This window comes from Thermobia domestica, chromosome 10 (assembly GCF_964235325.1).
Source record: "Thermobia domestica chromosome 10, izTheDome1.hap1.1, whole genome shotgun sequence".
Classification (NCBI taxonomy): Eukaryota; Metazoa; Arthropoda; class Insecta; order Zygentoma; family Lepismatidae; genus Thermobia; species Thermobia domestica.
The window spans coordinates 123,583,717-123,606,079 of NC_137463.1; the positions used below are offsets into that span (position 1 = coordinate 123,583,717).

At 37.5% G+C, this 22,363-nt stretch overlaps 1 protein-coding gene and 1 long non-coding RNA gene across 7 annotated transcripts in view; one reads left to right on the forward strand and one right to left on the reverse strand.

Annotated features, from left to right (window-relative positions):
- Positions 1-22,363, reverse strand: part of LOC145662697 (uncharacterized) — a 357,041-nt gene that overhangs the window by 228,484 nt on the left and 106,194 nt on the right. The gene's annotated exons all lie outside the window — the stretch shown is intronic.
- Positions 1-22,363, forward strand: part of LOC145662698 (uncharacterized) — a 336,929-nt gene that overhangs the window by 6,161 nt on the left and 308,405 nt on the right. Inside the window, exon 1 of one of the 6 annotated variants that reach the window (XR_014127083.1) lies at positions 8,375-8,606. The exons of the other annotated variants lie outside the window; for them this stretch is intronic. This is a non-coding gene — a long non-coding RNA (uncharacterized LOC145662698). Of the gene's footprint in view, positions 1-8,374; positions 8,607-22,363 lie in introns of those variants that run through there. 6 annotated transcript variants of the gene reach the window in all.

Here is a 22,363-nt window from a genome sequence, read left to right on the forward strand (position 1 = left end):
CACCTCTGTCGCTTGGGGTCCCGGGTTCGATCCCAGCCCCCGCCAAGTAAACTTTGTGGTGGACAAACGCCGTGTGCGTGGCTTTTCTCGGGGTTCTCCCGTTTTCTCCCACTTTCTTCATTCCACCATTTCATTCATTACTCATCATCACCGTCTTCTTTAGCCTAACCGGCATAACTGTGGGACGTAAAACTGAAAGATTTCATTTCATTCCATTTTCGTTTGGAACTTCGATCGGTATATCGTATCGTGCTCCATTTGACATCGGTTCGCATCAATGAGGTACCAGAGATCCCAATCACCACCAATCACCAAATCTTGAGTTTGGAATATTTGTCTTTGTGACAAAACAGGTTCCAGTGTATCACATTCTGGCATGTATGACCAGAGTACATAACTTTCAGGGGCTATGGGAGAACAATCATTCTACTTCCGGTGCAAGGACGTTGCGAGTTTAAGAGTAGGCATATTTCCATCTTTCACTATGTTCTTCCACTTCTGCATGTTTCAATGCGATACTCGTCGAGGAGTTGTATAGCTTTCCTTGTACGAGTATTACGTATCCTGAAAACAAGAACACTCCACTTTGCCTCTGGATTTCGTAATCAAGTTTTCAAAACGTACACATAATATGTCACGAATGTGTAAACAATGTACAGAAACATCTCTCGTACTAAAGATGAAGCAAAAATATATGTCCAACATTTCTCAATCATTGTGATTTTGAAGAGGATTGGTCTATTGTTCCACCAGGAGATGTACAGGACTATCATTTGCTGAATGACGAGCTATCAATGTTTATAGCAATAATCTATTACGCCAATGAAACTGAAGTTTCTCAATTCTAAGAAGTGATAACACAACACAATTCTTCTCACAAGGAGACTTACGGAAGTGTCACTCACCGATTTGAATGAAACTTTGCATACTTGTAGAATATCGAAAAATAATCGACACATATTATTTTATTTTGGCAATGGTGCAGGTTTTAGGATAGAAATCACCCTTTGAACGGTAGGGATGGTCTCCAAGCATAGACAGAAAACAATCATTTAATATAGAAGAAACCATACTGCCAAGGTGGGGGAGTAGAACAGCTGATGCAGAATCTGACGTCAAAATTACAAAATTCAAAATGCCGGATCCAATATGGTCATTAAAATTACCAAAAGTCTTCTGGTTTGAAATGTTTTATAGTTTGGCAAGAACAAACATCGTTGACAGGGGTTACTGCGAGAAGGTTGCAATAGAGTACTTCAAAATAGAAACTATTTCTGCAGGAACAGCTGGTAGGATTCAGCCTCTTGATGTATTCTTTAGGTCGTGGAAAAACTTCTTGAGACATTTTTCTGACATTGTCCTCTACAACTATAACATAAATTTACATCTTTGGGAATAATATAATAAAGATCCAATCACTGATTCATAAATTTGTTTTCTTCTCCCAGATTTGCAATTCTTATTAGGTACGCGTGATACAAAAGCGGTTATTTGGAAAAACAACTACCTGTGTTTGAAAATCCTGTAACATTTTGTTTCAAAGATTCCGTAGCATTTTGCGATTTATTTACAGTTATTCCATAATAAGTGTGTGTGGTGTAAACGGTGTCTATACATCACACACTTTTTTGCGGAATATCATAACTGTAAAACGTTTCCTCGATAAATTTATAATTATAACAATTGAGGATATATGAAGTTCTGATATAGTGAGAGGCGAGGGGGCTCATTTTGAATAAACACACCGACTAGTGAGAGGCGATGAACTCACTTTCAATAGAATAGTAAGAGACGACAGCATACTATAAATAAGAATCCCTAATAGTGAGAACTTTGGCGTGGGAGTTCCGGGTTCGATTCCGGGCGGGAGCTCATATGGTTCGGATTCCACGTTAATCAGTAGGTCCCGTCTTATATAGCCTCGCTGCTGAAAGGGACGTCAAATTCCATATCAACTCAACTAATAGTGAGAAGTGAGAAGACGCACTTTAATCAAGCATCCCATTAAAGTAAGTACAGAAAGGGTCAAATCGGCCTGCAACCTTCTCGCAGTAACTCCTGTCAACCATGTTCTTGCCAAACTACAGAACATTTCAAACCAGAAGACTTTTGGTAATTGTAATGACCATATTGGATCCGGCATTTTGAATTTTGTAATTTTGACGTCAGATTCTGCATCAGCTGTTCTACTCCCCCCCCCCTTCCCTTGCAGTATGGTTTCTTCTATATTTAAATGATTGTTTTCTGTCTATGCTTGACACTATCCCTACCGTTCAAAGGGTGATTTCTATCCTTAAACACGCACCGTTGCCGAAAAAAAAAATACGTGTCGATTATCTTTCGATGTTCTACAAGTATGCAAAGTTTCATTCAAATCGGTGAGTGAAACTTCCCAAAGTGTCCTTGTCAGTTTTTGTTAGCACTTCAAAGGTCAAAGAAAGCTTTGGTGTTAAAAAAACTAGAACTAGCATAATCGCAGATGAGGCTGCTAGTCATTTTAAAAACCGCTTTCAACTCTATGAACTTCCTAAGTTCCTCAAAATAGATTTTTAGTACAAGTGGACACGCAAAAGGTCCATATGATGAGGTCGGGAGTCAAGTGAAACATTAAGACACTAAACACAACCTATCGAAACTTTGATGCATGCCATTCAAATTACTATTAACTCAAACATTTACGCAATATACTACTATATTTTGTGGCCCTGCATAGTATAGTCGCTATCGCTATCGCCTTTGGTTCGATTCCCAGTGTGGACGCTCGGTCGAAAAGGTGTAAGAGCTCTTTGAGGCCAGCCATCCTGAGTGATGTTTTTCTGGATGTTCTCGAGATAGCCCAGAAATCTGATTCCTAATCCTAAGGTGTTTTCTTTTATTCAAGAAAGCAGTAGATTTTCAGTCTTTTAAGCGAGTTGAAAATTTCATTCATTGATTTACCACCTCTGTGTAGCGCTATCACTGCTATCCGGTTTTGGTAATCACTCTATTGAATTCTGCCTATGGAACTGTATATCCCTTTCTACAACAGAACATAGACTGAGTCATCGCGTATTCCACCGTCAGGTTCCTTCAATTTCTTCACAACGGACAACCTCTGGAACTTTGTACCAGTATTATAACCAGACTAACCAGGGAAGAGAGGGAGATTAGATATCGAAGTGGAGTATGGCTTATACACGAATCGAAAGCATTAATGACGCCTATTACAGAACTGTAATAAAAAATTTCGGACGCATATAGTGTGAGTTGTATGAACATACAGGGTGTCCAGAAAGTACGTTGCCACCCCTAGGAATCGCAAACGGTGAGACAGATGTCAAAACAGGAAAACACGTATTTGATCATTTTAAAAGTACAACGTATCAAAGCAAAATGTGTTGTTTCAGGGCCACCCGCAGGTTTCCAGGCAGGGTCGAACTAAAAAAATTGCAAATGGCAAGGGGGACAAGTAGCATATCGTTGGAAAGCTCTTGGGAAATGAAAGAAGACAGAACAAGTCTTGACTCTCCAAAATTACCCTGTGCAAAGTGGCGACTTGTCAAAATGTACATCCTCATTTCGTTCTCCGAGCTCATTCACTTTCCATTTTGAAACCGGCGCTTGTTGTCATTGTGAGACATCTGCAATTATTGCTGTCCTGGTGCAAGAAAATTTTTTGTTTCAATCATTTTATATTTGATAATCCAGACAATGAGTATAAGTACCACTGTTATACATTATATGTTAACCAGTCAGTTCTATACTCAAAGATGTCAAATGTTATTTCTTTTCTTTTCTTTATTTCTTAATTTTCTTTTGTTTTATTATATTTCTTTATTTCTATATTTATTTAGACATTACAGGTTCCAAAGAGCAGAATCTCACAGTAAAGCATTTCCTTTCTTTCCATTGAATACAAGAACTAAAGTGAAACCAAACTAAATCTCTGAAAGAATAACTGCTGAAAGAATAACTTAAACGCAAGATGTTCGCACAGTGTTATCGTAGAGCGTCCAAACTTGCTGTTTTAATTTAACAACAGCTTTCAAACGGTATGCTATTTGACCTCCCTTGCCACTTGAAAATTTAGAACACAGGTTTCGAACACAGGTCTAGGGTTACTTGTTTATAATATAGGCCTAGAGAAATTCATTTCAATTCACTTCAAAACAAAAACGAAAAGAAAAATGATTTATCATCTGACTTGAAAGGTTTGTGATATTTATAATTTTTTAAATATGACTTTCGACAGTGACTTCAACATGGTCCACTTTGATTTGCTATACATCCGATACATTTTTTTTATATACAAACAAAATGTTTTTCTCAGATTCTCTCATAGTTTCACATACTTAAATTTGAGAAAAAGCACAGACGATAATTTCCCCATTTTTATTTTCATTTTCTGCCTGGAGATGGATTCAGCCAGTTAATTACTCCATTATTAACTCCCACAAACCTTCTACTCCATGTTTACTTTAATACTTCCGCCGTCTCTACGATCAACAACAAACTACAAATGGTTCTCATTCACTTCCTCCTGATTTCCTCTGTATGTTCACTGACATTAAGCATGTATTGCCCAACTAAGTTAACTACTATTTACCTATCCAAAACCTTGATAACTGGTTCCAAACTGCCAAATAGCTACTCCGGTTGGGTGCTGTGAAAGTTGATAAGAATTATGTTAATGTTACGTTCACGTTACATTACCAACTATTTTCACAGTGAAGATGTACACTCATATCCAAAATGATTGTCGCATATCTATAACTGTCTTCTTGTAAGAATATAATATGATACTGATTTTGCAGGGTACTTTTAATACTGATGTTATGTGTATAATCGGGAAATGTATATTTGTGGTAAATTTCATAGGAAAAGAATTATAAATACGAAGATTAGAACGAGTAAAACAAAATGTTGCTAAATGGACAAGGAAGTTCCGTTTTATTGTTATTTACTGCTCTTTAGACATGAAATTTGCCACATACATATCTTTGCCGATTATACAGATACAATATAAGAAATACCGGGCGAATTCGTTATCAAGTTATATTCCTACAACAACATATTTATAGACATGCGACAATAATTTTGGACATGAGTGTACATAAGACAAGCCAACGCCAGGTCACACATGACAAACGACAGACAGACTTCAAAACAGTTCAAATTCTGATTGTTGGAACTTTCCTCAAAACTTCCTTTTTTTTCTTTTTTTTTAATATTTGTGTTTAATCTGTATCAGGGGCGCACTCAAGGAGAGTTGAACTCATTAAATGTTAGTAACTCTGCAGTCATTTTTGAGCTTCCTTAAGAAAACTATACTTGCTTTAACAGCGAAATGATTGATCTGATCTAAAGATTTAATTTTACACTACATTTGTACCCTTTCTTCTTTCTTATATAAACAATTTAGTCCTATCATTTTTTCCTAGAAAAAACTGAAAGTGGAAGTACTGGAAAATTACTTATCGTTTTTCTCGAGTGTAAAATAGAATGAAATATTTAAGTTTTACGTTCCACATTTATATCGACTAGGCTAAAGGAGACGGTGATGATGAGAAATGAATGAAATGCTAGAATGAAGGTGGGAGGAAACTGGAGAACCCTGAGAAAACCCACGCACACAGTGTTTGCCCACCACAAAACTCACTTGACGCGATCTGGGATCGAACCAAGGTTCCCATGGACCAGAGATGAACATCTACCACTAAGCCACCGCGGTCTTTTCTCGAGTGTAGAATAACGGAAATTAAATACTACAAAGACGTAGTATTTTATAGTATTGGACTAGAGGTGTATCGAGACGAAATGAGACTTCATACAATCTCAATCTCGTCTCCATTGTGTTCCCCACAGAAAATCATGCTATTATCTTAACATTTGGTAGATAACTACTACAGTATATTTTATTTTACATCTCCCAATTTAGTTGACATTTTATAGCACGAGTTTCCTGCAAATTTATGATCTAATAGCTTAATTCATTTTTATTGTGATCTCAAGTATGGTCTCAGGTTCAAACATGGTCTCGGGTTGGACCCGAGATGAGTTAGATTCACACTCCGATTCCTCGTGTAGCTCGCTCCCAACTTAATTGCATTCTTATACTAGTTCATAAGTTGTAATACATTATATACGTATATATTCTGATTAATGCTCGGAAAATTAACCCGATTCTGGACTGCTCGCCCGTTCGATCGATATTGCACTTTTACTCGAATAAAACGAGTTGACCTTATAGGGTTGATTGGTCCGTTAGACCCGTTTGGATCATTTGACCTATGGCTTGTTTGAATCCTTTGGATTTTTTGACTCATTTGGACCTTTTTATCCATTTGGATCTTTTATCCTTTTGGACTCATTGACCCGTTAGACCTAGTGGACATAATAGAATGAATGGATTTTGTTCTGTACAGATAGGTTCCTTCTCTGGATGTATTCCTCTGTTCGAATCGAACCTATTACTTCCTGTTTTAATAAAAATGAAATGAAATCTTTGAGTTTTATGTCCCACGATTTTGCCGTATGGGCTAAAGGAGACGGTGATGATGAGAAAGGAATGAAATGGTAGAATGAAGAAAGTAGGAATAAACGGAAGAACCCCGAGTAAACCCACGCACATGGTGTTTGTTCACCATAAAGTTCACTTAGCGTGAGCGGAACGCCATACATTAGAGGTGAACGCTCTACCACTGAGCTTCCTGTCTTAACACTGAATGCTACACAGCGAGAACGGTAATAGGAGGGAACAACCTTCTTTTACTTCTCTATTTACTATGATCGAATTACTCATTTACATCTTATATTGCCTTTCGTTTAGCATTGATTCGTTTTGCCTTGTTGTTTATTTGAAGTAAAAATTTATTTTCCTTTAATAAATGTGAAAAACTCCATCTAATCTAATCCTCAGGCTGCATTTTAGTTCATTTTAAAACATGTAGCAGAAAGAATGTTTTGTACTTTCGAAATGATTCAGTATAACAAGTAAGTCACTTAAAAAAAGAACGTAAATGCTTTAGGTTTTAACTTTTGTTTTAAGGTTTCCTACATCATAGTTAAGGAGACATTCGAATTTTCCGCTAAGTTCATTCGAATTTTAACGTTCTTTCTGAGCACCAAAGTTATGTGTAACGAGAGCTCAAGAGTAATTCGGGAGAGATGGGATCCGAGTCAAGTGAGTTTTAACTGAAAATCGAAGCCGGGTCTCTAACACTGAAGACGTGTATACAAATTCCACGCCCACTTGGAAGGGTCGACAGGGTTAAGATGCTCTAGAGGGATTCATACTTGTATTCTACTTCAGGTAGAGGGCAATTTGCCATTTAATTGAAATATAAAGAATGTGTATTATTATTATTATTATTATTATTATTATTATTATTATTATTATTATTAGTAGTAGTAGTAGTAGTAGTAGTAGTAGTAGTAGTAGTATCCAGATTCTTTCGAACTTAGTATCCAAATTTACCTCGAAGTACATGGAAAGCAATCGACCCAACTCTGCAATGCACCATTTGCATATCCATATTAATACTGAATATTAGTATTGAATTAATATTAATATCTAATTAAATGTGCATTAATATGTAACTGTTGGGTGAAGAAAAAACGTTAGAATGGATTAGATTGATTATATAGCACACAATATGTAACCATTCTACACAATTCGTTAAAATACTATTTTTTGACAAATCTGCGTGCATATTTTAAATAAAATTCGAGGCACAATGGCTTTGTTGGTAAGGCGTTTACCTATTAACAGGACAACCCGGTTCCGATCCTCGATTAATACCGAGTACTTTCTGCTTCAAAACATAGAAATAATCTTCTTAATTGTAAATCTGTTCTAAACTAAAACTATTGAATGAAAGAAAAGCATCAGGAATACTTTTCCTTATTTCATGGATGTGGAAAAATCTGTTTAACAATGAAATACGCGTAATATTAATTTAAGATATTTAATATGGTAGAAGTGAAATTCTACAACCTGAAAATAGATTTGAATTATAGCAAAGATTTGCATCTAAATTGAAAATGTAACGAAATAAATCTGCTAGGAGACCACCAATATTTTTGCATATGGGTTTTGTGTTAAAAAAAGAAACTAAGAGCAAAAGATGCTAGGAGTCTCCAGCTCTGCTGGTTACTTGCCTGATTCTATGACTGAGGCAAATAGATTCTGTGTAAAGAGGTACACATTATTGCAATTGAAAGAGTTATAGGATCCCTTAAAGAATGCTCGATTTTATTACCAAGTCATACTGCTAACGTTCGTAAGAGTGCGTCACCGCTGCATTCTGGCGCCGTGCAAGTCAAGACATGAGAACAAGTTCCCGAGTGGCGGCGCTGTGAGTGTGCTTACTGTGCGTAAACAGCACATCATAGACTGCGGCCACATCATATACTTGTCTCCCCTGGACATTTTCTTGATCGTCGAATTGAAATCAGCCCCGCCAGAAGTTTTCGGACGTTTCGGAAATCTAACATAATGTTACGACCCAGCTGAAGGCCATCCCTAAAGACGATTACGCCAGGAGTTTCCAGGAGTTGTATAGCTGTTCCCAGAAGTTCTTACCATTAAAGAGGATTACTTCGAAAGACAATAACTGTTGTTTCAGGTAAGGCAACCATTCATTCGAAATACTCGTGTAAACACATTCACCGAGCTTTCTAGACAGAAGTTATATCTAAAACCACAGTTCCAGAAAGAAAATGAAAGAAAGAAAAACATTTGTAGCACTTTTAACGCTTAGCATTTTAAAAAAAGAAATATTAAAATATAGTTTTCCTTCACACATTTAAATGTAAAATGTTGGTTCATAGTTCTAACCAATTCTTTGCTTTAATTTGATGCTCTTCCTCCTTCCATGATCTTACCATATTCTATTCCGGAGAAAATTTTCTATTCTCCTTTAATTTGAAGATTTTATCCTCAGCTTCGAAAGAAAATTTGGTAATATGAGCAGTTGTACTGAAACTACAAGAAAGTTCATCTTTTCCTGCAGAATTCCTGAAAAGTGTGGAGAAAATAATGCTGAAAGGTTGAAACCTTATTTGTTTGCATTACAAAATTTGATTTTGGAATATGTTGTCAACATGCTCTTTATGCAATTAAAATTACTAGAAAGAGAATAAAATCTTTTGAATCCCCTCAAATTTTTTTTTCGAAACAATTTCGAAATATCACGTGATCAGAAGTTGCATTTGCTCCCTTTTCTCTGTACATATGCCCATGACTACGTTTATCCAAAGACAATTTTTAATTTTATATGTTTGGTAATAGGGCATGAAATTGTTTCGAGCATATTGAGTAAATATAATTGAAATTGCATATTGAGTAAATATAATTTAAATCATTTTTGGTCATTATTTGAGACTGAGCTTAGTCTCGCCTCAGTATCGCCTCGAATTACAAGTGTCTGTCTCGATCTCAATCTCATCTCGAGTGAGTCTCAGTAGGTTGAGTCTCAGTCTCGTCTCGATTTACAAACACCCCTTTTGATCTCGGTCTTGTCTTGAAATTTCTAGACGCGACGAGACTGAGATGAGTATCGGTCTCGGTACCATCCCTATACTGGCACATCTTCAACTTTGGACCCCTGCCACCAACACTTGTGGGTGCGCGTATATTATTCCTAATTCCTAGTCCAGTCCATACAATTCTATTTGATATTACATGTTGCTTGTATCCCTAGTTCATTCATAGACCAGAAAGCACTTTTATCAATATGGATCATGTTAGAAACCTCCTATCACAAGTCGGTTTAATTTCTTCTATATCCTAAGTTGGTTTTTCGAAATAGCTCACTTCCTCCCAAAAGGTAAATTCTTATTGATTAGTCTTTATGTTATTTCCCTCTTTCATTTTTGGAAAATAAATTAATTGTTTCCTGCTAACAAAACCTCCAGTATTAAAACTTAATTACCAGTCTAAGCTTAAAATGTTCATGCGGTGAATAACAATAGCAAATCTACCATATTTATACACGTGGGGGGCACTTGGCGTAGCGATAAAAAAACTCATCTTTATTTCAAGGGATTCCTGGTTCGATCCCAGTTTATATAAGCCAGCCAGCGTATGAAGTAAAAGTGGTGAACACATCAGTTAGAAAACTGTGGGTTCCGCCTTTTCTGTCATACTTTGATTCTATCATTTCTTTCTTACTCAGTAAATAGTGCTTGTTGTCCATCTCCTTTAACCTGAAGGTTGTAAACATGGGACATTAAACATTTAATTTGATTTGACATGTCGTTACTGTATATATAAATTATGATAACTTTCTCAATAAGTGTGTTACTTTTTGAAATATATTGTACAAAACGATATTTTTATTGTAAAGGCTTTGCATTTTCCAACATGACTTCAGGAGCACTTTCTACCTTACTTCATGCCCGGCCCGTAACCAGAGCATTAAGACAAGACGGGAAGATATTTTTTGGGGGGAATAACTTGAATTCACCTTACATTCTTAACTGCTTATTTCTTTGAACATATTTATCTAATCAAATAACTGAAAGTTTCAGGAGGGTGAAGGTAGTTACAAGCAAGGACCCGGGCTCCCACAAAGCTCATGTAGGCCCCCACGTTGTGTTTATGAGTATACAATATTTGGCATAATTTGAATGCAAGTTGTCTTAAAATCCTCATATATGCCTTCTGTGTATGAATGCTCCCCCCCTCCCCAAAAAATACAGAGAAATAGGCGCCCTTGGTTACAAGAGGAGGCTCAGCCTAACCTTGTGATTTCCTATAGTTACAGGCCCGCTTCAGGCTCTGATTGTAATTATAGAGTTAAGACGCAATACCGTATTTCGTCAAGCTGTGAATTTTCTTAAACACAGAATTATCTCGGAGTACTGAAGCACACTCTTATGCGAAGTATTATAGAACCCCCACACAGAATCATAATTCATGGAAACAATACATTTATACTTTTCTGTTCGCTTAGAATGAAGTTGAGTGACGTAGTAGTGTTAAAATGGAGACTGTATCCACTTTGTTTTTGCGCGTTCTTCTCCTGAAAGCACTAATTTCCTTTCTGTGACTTAATAAAGTATCTTCAAAGATCCTTTGTGATACTTTTCATCTGAAATGTTATACAGCGTCTTGTTCTTTTAAGAGTTTAAAGCCCCGGATATTGAAGTCGGTCATTAATTAAGCTCGTCATTATCGCGTTCAAACAAAGTACTTACTTTAGATTGTGTCTCATAAAGTAAAGGAGGCTGAGTAAATCTTCCCTTGGCAGACAAGGATTTAATAAATGTCCACACACCGCTCCGCTCCGTTCGTGTAAACGCCTTCCACTTAAACAAAACTTCAATTGATTACACGTTCAAAACAACGTTGTCTATTTTTGTTCCTTTCTTGTGTCGTAACGTGATATGTTTGCTATTAATAAATAGTGTAATCATATTCTCATTTAAAGCTGACTACGCCAATTAGTGTACCATGTCTAATGAAAATTATGTTGTTCATTTACTTTGAATTGTTGTATAAATATCTCGTATTCTTTGAAGATAGTCATAAATAATCAATCAAGATTATCTAAATGTCGAGTAATAATCATGTGGCGCAGATTTTGTTCTCGTTAGTGTCAGAATTTTGACATTAACTCAAGGTTGTGGTTCCATTAGGATATCCAAAGGAGATGAGTTATCAGTTGAGTAGCTGGAATTACGTGGTTACAATATGTGTAACACATGGATCATATCATACACAAACACTCTTTATGTCGTTTAGCAGGAGTAGCTTCCGTGAAAACCCAAGACAGTGTCCATATTTAGAACAAACTCATTCAAAATATAGGAACTTTGGATATGCGATAAACAGTACTTAGTTTTAGATGCACAGTAACATCAATGTTAAGTAGAAGATACGTATGTTTATTTTGAGTATAAAGTATACTCCTTAAAATAAATCGCAATATAGTATTTACCTCTGCACCATGCAATTTCTTGTTCAACATCAGAAACGTGTTATATTCTACGTTCACTTTAGTGAATACTTATGTAGGAACTCAGAAGAATAAAATAATGTCTTTCTTGGTTTTCAATACTTACCTCAGTTAAATAACTGAAAGTTTGATATTTTGACATCAAGAACTCGATATTAGTAGGAACAACTGTGGATATAAATATTTAAAATGTCGACCAATAGAAACATTATCGATACCATCATCATTGTTCAGTTATTTTAGTTTAGAATCTAAAATTGGATCCAAAAATGTAGAATTTTAGATGCAATCCAATAATCTTCGATCTTTGGATAAGAAGACAAGGCAGAAAGTGGCCATGGCCTTGTAGTGTCTCGTGGTCGATCGGAAAATGGAAATGGCTCGGAATCAGAATAATTCCCAAATGGAAAACATAGAAAATACTGGCAGGATCACCAACTTAAGATCTGAAACAGATTGTCGATTATTTATGCTTTCGCCGGAACAAGCATCAAAATTTAAAGTCTGTTCTGTTGAGGTTCCAATAATTTCATACGGTTCTTGGAATATTTGTAGCATGCTCTATTTTATGCCAATATTCCAACACAAATAAATAAAAAATTCGGAATACTTATGTAGCAATTTCGGACTCGTGGAGATGACCAAAAATCTAGCTGTCTTAACACTTTAAATATCTGTCTCAATACACCAGCAGGATTTTGAATCGGTGTGGGAGAGCCAGATTCAATTCCTAGTAAGAATTCATGAGGTTCGGAACCTACGTTAGGTCCACGTCCCATATAACCTGGGTGCATAAAGGGGCTCTAAATCAACCAAATCAAATCAAGGATTTTTAATAGTTTCTGATGTTATTTGATGTTTATTAGTTACAGGGAAAAAATAGGCTTTGCAGGAGTCGATAGATCAATAAATCCAAGATTACAGAAACATTTATTTGCATTTAAGGAAAGAAATATTTCATTTAAACAATTCTCACAAGAAGCATTATTTATTTGGAAAAGATAAAACAAAATAGTGCTATCAAATACGAATACTTTCTGCTATTATTATTGTTTTCATCTTACAAACGGAATATTTTTATAAAATTTTACTAATTTAACCTACAGTACTATCATGCGAGTCTCATTGCAACACTAATAATAAAAAATAGAAATAAGAGAAAAAGTACGCATAATGTTTGCGCGCAACGGTATTGAAGTATTATGTTATAGTTTTATAACATAATGAAAAGGATTAGACAATTCGACAATTCGACTAAGTAATGGAGTTATCTCACAATCATGTTAATTCTACACATTTTTATTTGCACATCTAAATTTTCACGCTAGTATCCTTGAAATTATGAAACCACGTCCTATAGACCAAAGATATTCTGAATCTTAATATGATACTACGAATATAAATAGAGAAAAGTCTGAAGAAATGGTAGATAGAATGCAGAAACGTAACGAAATTGGATTAGAGTTTAGAGAATGTATTTCTATAGCTTCGACTAAGTCAATATGTAATAAATAGATAAATAAATTCACTTTAAGCTGATTGAAAGGTGCATGATAGTGATGATGCGAAATATCTCCCCTCGGAACAAACAAACAAAAAAAATCTTTGGTTGTTTCAAGTTTAGCGTTCTTTTATTCAGGCTATGTGAGACGTGAACCTACACCTTAACGAGGGATCCGAACCACATGAATTAGCACCGGAAATTGAATCCAGGTCTTCCGAAGATGCATACGCTAGCCATATAACTACGAGAAAGCTCTGGAAACAAACAATTTGCGCGCCATATTACCTGCTGAACATTTTCAAAGTATTACTATTACTTCTATTACTATTATTATTATTACTATTACTTCTACCTTAATGACATAATGGGGGCGCGGTGGCTCAGTGGAGGGAGCGCGGTGGCTCAGTGGTAAAGCGTTCACCTCCGGTGCTTGGGGTCCCTGGTTCGATCCCAGCTCGCGCCGTGTGGACTTTGTGGTAGACAAACACCGTGCTCGTGGGTTTTCTCGGGGTTCTCCCACTTTAAAAAAAGGGTAGTTGCAGAAATCAGGCTTTTGCAACAGCAATTGTTAGCTCAATCAGTTGCTCGGCAGACGCCGTGCCGTTCACCTCGTTGTTCCGGTAGGTGTTCGAGTGGAAGTAGTGAGTGTGTTAACTTGCTTCAACTCAACCTGCATTGTCAAGTGGAGTATTTTCTACTACCAAGTAGTTCGAGTTATATTTACTCTTTTCATCATATTGTCTAGTGTGAAGTACAGGTTTACCTACTAAGTGCATTATGTCTGTTATCCGAGTGAATACTTTACGTTTGTCATTTCAAGATGTTGTGAACAAGCCTAACACATTGGTCTTGCATGAATGGATCCGCAATACTTTTCATCTGCTTCCTGATCAAGTTGTCAGTATTGAGTTTGATTATAGTCGCAAACAGTTATATGTTAAGTTAATCTCACAAGTGCTTTGTGAACAAATTCTGTTTCGAATGAATGGAAAGGTTAGTTATTCAGATGATCTTGGTACTTATAACATTTTAATCGATTCTGCCAGTTCCAATATTATGACTGTCCGTTTACATTTGGTACCCACCGAGTTGGAAGATCATCATATTTCTCGTGTGCTTTCTCAGTACGGTGAAATTAAGTCAATTGCAGACGAAATGTATTCTACTGGACACATCTATGAAGTAAGGACTGGGAGAAAGATAATACGTATGAGCATTAAGCGCCCCATACCTTCTTATGTGACTATCTGTGGTTTACGTTTGTGGTTAACGTATGGAGGTCAAGTTAAAACCTGCGCCATTTGTGACTCACCAAATCATTTTCTGATGGAATGTACAAAGCGTCGTCTTCCTCCAACCGTATCAGCTTCAGTATCCAGTGTCTCACCATCCAGAGCCCCGCCCATGCCCGGCAATTTGAATAAAGTGGATACTCAACCGAACGTTCATTCGTTTACTAGTTTTCCTGTGTTAAGTGAGAAACGTCCTCCAACTTTACAGGAGAACCTTCAACTGCAACTGCTGCAAGTCCTTTTGCTAAGGCACTCACTGAAACTGGATCCACTTGTCCGCTTGGTGTCCCCCCTAGTTCTACAGCTGCATCTCACACCAGTTCTCCTGCTATTGCCTCCCAGCAGACCCTTGCTTCTAATGCAACGCAGAGTGACTCTTCCAGTTCCACTACCATAGCGCCTAATAGTTCGGATATTCCACAACAGAGCATTACTGTTTCAGCATCTTCCGCATCGGAGACGGATACGCTACCTGAAATCACGGTAAGACCGTTAGTGGGCATTGCTGACTCTCACCAGGAAGTGACGGATTCTTTCGATAGAGATTCACCATCTACAGAAGCATCCCAGCTTCCCTCTCTACCCGAGAAGAGACGTCGCAAAGGTCGATCTCAGTCTTCCCCTCGTGATACATCCAGTAGAGCCAATAAACTTCAGAAAACTAAGAGCGTTCCCCCCGTAAACAACAATTGTGTGTCTGGTTTCACGAGGTCACGAGTAGATCCCCATCATAGTGAAGCAAGTGCTAAGGCAAATGATAGTGCTACCTCTTCGGACAAGTGATCATATCACCTTCCAGTATAGAACGGGAATGTGTGCGAGTGTTGCCCCCCCGTCTTTGTTTTTTCAAGTGTATTGTGTCATTTCTTTGTGTCGTGCTTTTTTGGTGTCTTTTTATTTTTCTGTGGCCATTAAATATGTATGCCACGCGTATAGCCACTCTTAATGTCAACGGCATTTCTAGTCTCACCAAGCAAAAAGCGCTAGCCGATTACATCAACCAATCGTCTCTGGATATAATTTTCCTTCAAGAATGCAATATTGACAATTTCTCCTTTCTTTTTAATCATTTGTGGGAAGTCAATCCTTCCGAAACTGGTTCTGCAACAGCTATTATATATCGCAAAGATATCTCATTAACCGCTTTCTCAAAATTTCCGTCAGGACGTATTATCACAGCCAATTATGAAAGCATACACTTTTGTAATTTATATTCGCCATCCGGGAATAACAAACGTGCTGAGCGAAACTCCTTCTATCTCACCGACGTTCCAATGGAGTTACATTCTGGTACCAGAGATTTGATTTGTGTAGGAGACTACAATGCAGTGTTAGCTCCTATAGACTCAAGTTTTGGTTACAATACTTCTCCTACATTACGTAAATTGGTTCAAGACTTTAAGTTAGTTGACGTATGGCGTCATTATAAAGGTAACACTCCAGGGCACACTTTTTTTCGATGAAATGGATCCTCACGTTTGGATAGGATCTATGTCAGTACCACTTTAATTAATTTTGTGCGCTCCATAAACGTTCAACCGGTATGCTTTTCTGATCACTGTGCTGTGGTCTGTACCATTGATCTACCCATCCGTAAGTACTTAAAATCATCCTTTGTTTGGTCACTCAATAACAGCATTTTACCTGACGAGGATCTACAGTTGCTAATTACCAATAGGTGGAACTATTTAATGCACTTTAAATCTCACAAGAAAAGTTTGTTTTCATGGTGGTTACATCACATTAAACCGTCCTTTCGGTCTATCTGTAAACAGCACTGCAAAGACAAATGCTCTCTTCTTAAAGAGCAATATAATTATTACCATCACTTATTATGTGACTACTATAAAGAACTTGCTCAAGGAGTAGACGTACTTCCTCGTATTAAGGAAATTAAGGCACTCCTACTCACTTTACATCGAAAAAAAATCAAGGTTTTTTCACGAGAGGCAAAACAACGATGCTTCAGCATGAAGTTCCCTCTTTACATACAGTTATCTGTGAAAGGCGCAGAGGTAAACAAAACCTTATTTCCAAGGTCTCCTTTCCTAACGGTGTAGTTCACGAGCATGATCAGGTAATCCCAGCTTTGTACGATACATACCAGAACCTATATTCCCCCGCTCCAACCCAATCTTCTGACCCTTGCTTCGAGCGTCCGACCGGTACTTTCACCCCGGAGGCTCGTAACATATTCAATGCCCCCTTTACAGAAAGAGAAGTCAAGCAAGCTATTTTTGCGGGGAAGTTAAATAAATCTCCGGGACCCGATGGTCTTACACTAGAATTTTACCGCCAATTTCACAGCATTCTTACGACTTTTCTCACAGAAATGTATAACGAACTCCGACTCACGCCCACGTGCATCTCTTCATTTACCGCTGGCATAATGGTACTTGTACCTAAACATGCAGGTGCGCATGACTTTGATAATTTTAGACCGATTACCCTCCTTAATGTTGACCAGAAAATTTTATCTCGTTGCCTTGCCTCTCGTTTAGAACCGTTTCTGAATCAAGTCTTACACAATGATCAGTATGGTTTAAAACATACAAAATCTATGTTTTTAGCACTAACGAGGGAACCTATCCAAGTGCGACTCTGACTTCGAGTCGAGACTATGGTCGTTGGATACCTTGTCCCAAAAGAACATAACACGAAAAGTGATACATCCTCGATCGCAACCGTTGCAGAGATATAAGCGTGAAAAGTTCGAAATTGAGCTCTATACTATACATTACAAAGTCAGCTTCCGGGTCAGATTTGGCGGAAACGGTCAGGTAAGGAAACTCAGCAAATACATATCAAAGTAGTGTTGGGAGCCCACCACCTTTTGAATGAAAAAAATGTTGCCCCCGGGTCACTCGCAGGGTTCCCAGGCGGGGTCCAACTCAAAATTGGCAAATGGAACCGGGGGTCAAGTAGCATATTGTATGAAAGCTAGTGTTAAATAAAAGAAGAAAGAACAAATCTCAACTCTCTATCATGACCCTGTGCAAACGGGCAACTGGTCAAAATGTCAATACAACCTACATCAGAAAATATATGGCCACTCTTCTAAATCCGTTAAGATGTGACAATAACAAGACAGAAAAACATGTTTAAAAGTGCAAGGTATTGAAGTTAAACAAATTGTTGCAGAGTCTCTCACAGTGGCCATATATTTTCTGATGTAGGTTGTATTGACATTTTGACCAGTTGCCCGTTTGCACAGGGTCATGATAGAGAGTTGAGATTTGTTCTATCTTCTTTTATTTAACACTAGCTTTCATACAATATGCTACTTGACCCACGGTTCCATTTGCCAATTTTGAGTTGGACCCCGCCTGGGACCCTGCGAGTGCCCCGGGGACAACATTTTTTTCATTCAAAAGGTGGTGGGCTCCCAACACTACTTTGATGTGTATTGGCTGAGTTTCCTTACCTGACCGTTTCCGCCAAATCTGACCCGGAAGCTGACTTTGTAATGTATAGTATGGAGCTCAATTTCGAAATTTTCACGCTTATATCTCTGCAACGGTTGCGATCGAGGATGTATCACTTTTCGTGTTATGTTCTTTTGGGACAAGGTATCCAACGACCATAGTCTCGACTCGAAGTCAGAGTCTCACTTGGATAGGGTCCCTCGTAAGTAATATACGAGAAGGTATTCATTGGTGTCAGAAAACAAGTTCTCCGCAGGTCGCTTTATTGGCGCTTGATTTTCATAAGGCATTTGACAGATTGTCACATGATTACATGTTTAAGGTACTTGAAAACTATGGTTTCGGAGACAGTTTTCTTAATTTGATTAAATTTCTTTATACTCAACGATATGTAAGATTAAAGGTTAATGGTGCACTTACATATCCTATCAATGTACGTCGAGGTATTGCACAAGGTTGCCCCCTGTCTTCCATTCTATATAGCTTGGTTCTTGTTCCCTTTCTTTTAACACTGGAACAACACATTCAAGGTATACAGATTGGTGCAACATCCTTAAAATTACAAGCATTTATAGACGATATACATTGTTTCATTACCAGTCCACAGGAACTGTCGCGTGTTGAACTTCTCATATCGAACTATGAGTGCGTTTCAGGTGCTATTCTCAATAAACAAAAGTCACGCCTGATGTGTATAAATCCGGCTGACCAACACGTGTATTTGTCTACGTTCCCCTTTACTGATCGCATCAAAATCTTAGGCGTAACTTGGCAACGTCACATAGCAGATACTATAGACTACAATTTTCATATCACAACCTGTACTTTGGTTACACTCATACACCAAAGTAAAGTCCGGCAGGTCAGTCTTGCAGGCAGAGTATACCTTTTAAATGTTTTTATTTTTAGTCGTCTTTGGTTTCTGACTCAATTTTTTTCCTTGCCGAAGAAATACCTAAGTATCATACGAAAACACACAGGGCAACTGCTGTGGCATAATCACTGCCTAAGGGTAAGTCACGAGACTGCGTGTTTATCAAAACGTGATGGTGGCCTTGGCCTTAAAGACATTAAATTTCAGAGCTACTCGCTGCTGATTCATCGCGTCTGCCAAACATTATGCTCCTACTCCGAATCCTTTTCCAGCAAGGCGTTATGTGTACCACTACGTCATATTGAGTTACAAGCTCCCCTGCATATACAACCTTGGATTTCCCTTGTGCCATACCTCAAGGACGTATTTCTTGATATTAGTTACTCGCTTATCGCACGAAGTCACCTTGAAGATCTTTCTGTTAGACAATTATATAATCATTATCATGGCACCACAACTTCGGTCCCTTGTATTGTAGAACATTACCAAATGACACACTGGAAGAAAATCTGGGAAAACATTCATACTCCGGTATTGTCTCCTGCCATGCAATCTTTTTGGTACAGTGTTATTCACAATATATATCCTACTAACGGGAGACTTTATGAATTGGGTATCTGTAATATTTCTTTCTGCGGTACTTGTTATGTTCTCGATACTCTCCAACACCGGCTCGAAAGCTGCTCACGAAACACAGCTATATGGTTTCATTATCAAAAAATCATTGCCCGTATCTGCAGAACAACTCCTTCTAATATTCACTGTACGTCATTCATGCTGCTTCCGGATTATCAATTTTATCCCAGCACTAAACATAACGCAATTTTATGAATCACGTCCCAAACTATCGATATTCTTTTATGTAATGATTTTAATAATAATGTGACTTTGTATGTCAATCAATTATTGTCCCGTATGCAAACTCTAGCACTTTCAATTCGTAAACAAAAGTTTGCTAATTTTCTAGCAGCAATTTATTGAAGTGTCTATTGTACTTTTTTTTTTTTGGTATAATTGGATGCTTACAGTACAATTTTCTTTGTTAATCCTTTCTGATGTAATAGGCTAAATAAGAGTACAATAAAGTATTTAAAAAAAAGTGGTAGAGCGTTCACCTCTGGTGCTTGGGGTCCCTGGTTCGATACCAGCCTCCGCCAAGTGAACTTTGTGGTGGACAAACACCGTGCTCGTGGGTTTTCTCGGGGTTCTCCCGTTTCCTCCTACTTTCTTCATTCCACCATTTCACTCATCTCTCACCGTTTCCTTTAGCCTAACCGGCATAACCGTGGGACGTAAAACTTAAAGATTTAATTTTTTTTAGTGACATAATATAAATATAAGTCTCCCCGCTGGCTGAATGGGTAGTGCATATGCTCTTAGTGTGCGTTGTCCTGAGTTCAAATCTTAGTAGAACTACACAAAAATTTAACCTCACAATAATTCACTTTCGTTTATTACACATTCCCTTCTGTCTAAAGGACGTAACCGTGCGACATTAATGGCAAAAATGGCACACAGATTGCAAAAATGTGTGACTGAAGATGGCGACTCTTTTGATTAACTAGGCATTGGAATTTTCATTTTCTCTTCATCATTTCTGTCTATTTCTTCTTTTAATCTTTGAAAATGACACGCATGGGAAGGACATATTATTTAGCAACCTAATGCCTTCCTTGTCCGTATATATAATGTAACAATGTAATAACTACAGAAGTGTACTCTGGAACTGAAGAAATAACTGTTTATATTAAACAAAAAATTGCAGATTAAATCGTATGTTGAGCAAAGCACGCAAACTTTCTCAGCTTTCTTCACTGGTGCTCTATCGTAAGTCATGCGTACCGTCCAGCAGCGGAGCTCCTTTGTGGATAAGCGGTTAGCGTACGCGCCTTTGCATGGGAGACCCGGGTTCGATTTCCGGCGGAAGCTCATGTGGTTCGGATTCGACGTTAATTAGTAGGTCCACGTCTCATATAGCCTCGCTGCTGAACAGAACGTTAAACTCAAAATCACCTCACCTCACCACCCAGCAGAAGTTTACGTACCACCCGTAGTACGTAGACCACAAATTGAGAAACGTAATGTGTAGAAAGGTAGAAATGCAAAGGCGTTTAAATGAACTCCACACAGTATGCAAAGAGTATAACAATTACTTATTTTCCCCTCTGTTTCCGGAAATTGAAGAGAAACACGTTTTAAAAGAAGTGATGAAAACGAGTGACTTTTTTAAAGCGTCTTAACGATAATTACAGCTAAAACTGAGGTAAGATTTTACGTAAAATAGCTCCTAACCTTATCTATCAAGCAGGCCCGTATCCACGGGGGGGGGGGCAAGAGGGGGCCGGTCCTCCCCCTAAACTTTAGCTGGCCCACTTGAAATTACACGGTAGGCTTGCAAATGAACTATAATATGGTGATGAAGTATAATATGATTGGGTCGGGCCCCCCCTAACTTCTACCGGGCCCCCCTAAATTTTTGGGCTGGCTACGGGCCTGCTATCAGGTATTGGCAAATGTTTTCGAATCTAAACAACTGTATCGGGATTGAACTAAATGTTTTCCTTGATAAAGTTTTCAAGAAAACGAAGCATTGACATTTCATTCTTGGAGATATCTTTCAGTCCAAGTTCAAGTTTTTAAACAAATGCTTTGATTTTTATCATGCATTGAAAACAGAGTAATGTTTACCATTTTAAAGTTCTTTTTATTTTATTTTTTTAAAAATTCAAATCTACTGAATATGTCAGCAAATTAGACTAGGCTGCAAAATCAATTTTTTCATCACGTAAAGAGTCTTCCATATTGAACTCAGTCACATAAAATCACATAAACCTTCGTTTCGCATTTCAAAAAATCCTGATTAGAACACACTTATGTGATAGCCATAGGAGCCCTGTAAATGTTCGTATTCAGCTCTCATTTCGTGACACAAATCAGAAAATAATCTCGAGTTCGATTAGTTTGATATGATAAAATTTACAATATTAATAGACTATGACAATGTAGAGTTTATTGTTAGTCACGATACTATTGTAGGTGTTATTTTAGGTGACCTCTTGAGATCGAATAACGTTAATGTAATAAAACTTTGTGAACTCTATTGCGTACACAGTTCGAAAAACTCTTACTTTAGAGCAAGAAGTACATTAAAATGTTTTACAAGAGAACTTTGCGTTACAATAGATTAAAATGTTGTTGAAGTATCTCTATAACTAATAATGTTAATCAATTTTAGTTAATTGCTCACTGAAGAAGCTAATTTGTAAATTTGTTTACAAGAATTCTAAAAATTCTGAAAATTCCTAATAACAAGGCATTGTAAAATT